The sequence below is a fragment of the Penaeus monodon genome, chromosome 14, assembly GCF_015228065.2.
Source record: "Penaeus monodon isolate SGIC_2016 chromosome 14, NSTDA_Pmon_1, whole genome shotgun sequence".
Classification (NCBI taxonomy): Eukaryota; Metazoa; Arthropoda; class Malacostraca; order Decapoda; family Penaeidae; genus Penaeus; species Penaeus monodon.
This window is the reverse complement of record NC_051399.1, coordinates 36,969,231-36,970,319: the sequence shown is the minus strand read 5'-3', so window position 1 is coordinate 36,970,319 and position 1,089 is coordinate 36,969,231. Positions and strand designations below refer to the sequence as shown.

The window sequence follows — 1,089 nt, the reverse complement described above, 5'->3', positions numbered from 1 at the left end:
GAGTGGTTAGAGCATCGGACTCAACACTGTCACAACGGCAATCTGAATTCGAGGGTTCGAGTCACCGGTCAGCGCGTTGTTCCCTTGGGCAAGAAACTTCACCTTGATTGCCTACCTAGCCACTGGGTGGCCAAGCCAGCCCAAGTCAAGTGCTGGTCCCAAGCCCGGATAAATAGAGAGAATGGTTCCCTAAAAAGGTACCACCGGCACTCTCCGTGGAAAGGAACTGGGGACCCTACCACGTACTCACTCCAAGAGCATCACAACATGAAAACTACAATTAAGTATCATGCTGTGACCACGGCGGCTCAGACATGAACCTACCGTTAAAAGAAGAAGTGTCACACTAAGCACTGCAGCCTCTGCGCCTGTCAGCTTATTTGATGATAAATTGCTAGGAAGATGTGCAGACTTTACCTCACCTGAATAAATGTAGTAGAGGTTTGTTGGCTTTTGCTGAAGTGCCAGAAGGTGGTTCACCAAACTTTCAGAGCAAGTGTGAGCCTACCATCACAGTCCATAGAAAGTTTTGGGTGGACTTGCATAAAACACAACTACGAGAAACGATTTCCATCCTAAAGGCCTCTGAGGGGGTGTTAGTCAAGTATTTAATTTATGTTTATACTTCTCACAGCAGCATGACGGGGGGGGGGGGATATGATGCAATATTCCATAACAACCACTAAGCATGGACCATAACACTATAAGCTCATTACATTAATATTTGCATTTACATTTATTACCTCAATCTTCCTTTAATTATGTCTTTCCTTCACTACCTCCTTTTATTTGGTACAGAGAAGTCTACTGACAGGTCCTCCCTCATCACACGCCAGACGATGTAAACAAACCCTGTGTAGCGAAAACCTGCTGGCGAACTTTGCGAAGAAAAATTAGCGAAGATGATATAGCGAACAAGTACTAGAAAAAATGAAATTGTATATAAGCATTATCATCGTAAAAATCTGTCATCATTACTGATATGATTATTATCATTGCCGTTATTATTGATATCATTATTACTATTATCCTTCTTATCATTATGATTGCTATTATTACTGTCAACATCAGTATTATTTTTTTTATCAT

At 41.7% G+C, this 1,089-nt stretch overlaps 1 protein-coding gene across 4 annotated transcripts in view; it reads right to left on the bottom strand.

Annotated features, from left to right (window-relative positions):
* LOC119581084 (transcriptional protein SWT1-like) overlaps positions 1 to 871 on the bottom strand; it is a 9,607-nt gene extending 8,736 nt beyond the window's left edge. For 2 of the 4 annotated variants that reach the window (XM_037929405.1, XM_037929404.1), the window contains exons 1-2: positions 744 to 833; positions 423 to 585 (exon numbers count right to left, since the gene is read on the bottom strand). The gene's annotated coding sequence lies outside the window, so the exon portion shown is untranslated. Of the gene's footprint in view, positions 1 to 422; positions 586 to 743 lie in introns of all 4 variants that reach the window. The other 2 variants (XM_037929407.1, XM_037929406.1) reach the window with 2 other exon arrangements.
* Between the last annotated feature and the right edge of the window lie 218 nt (positions 872 to 1,089).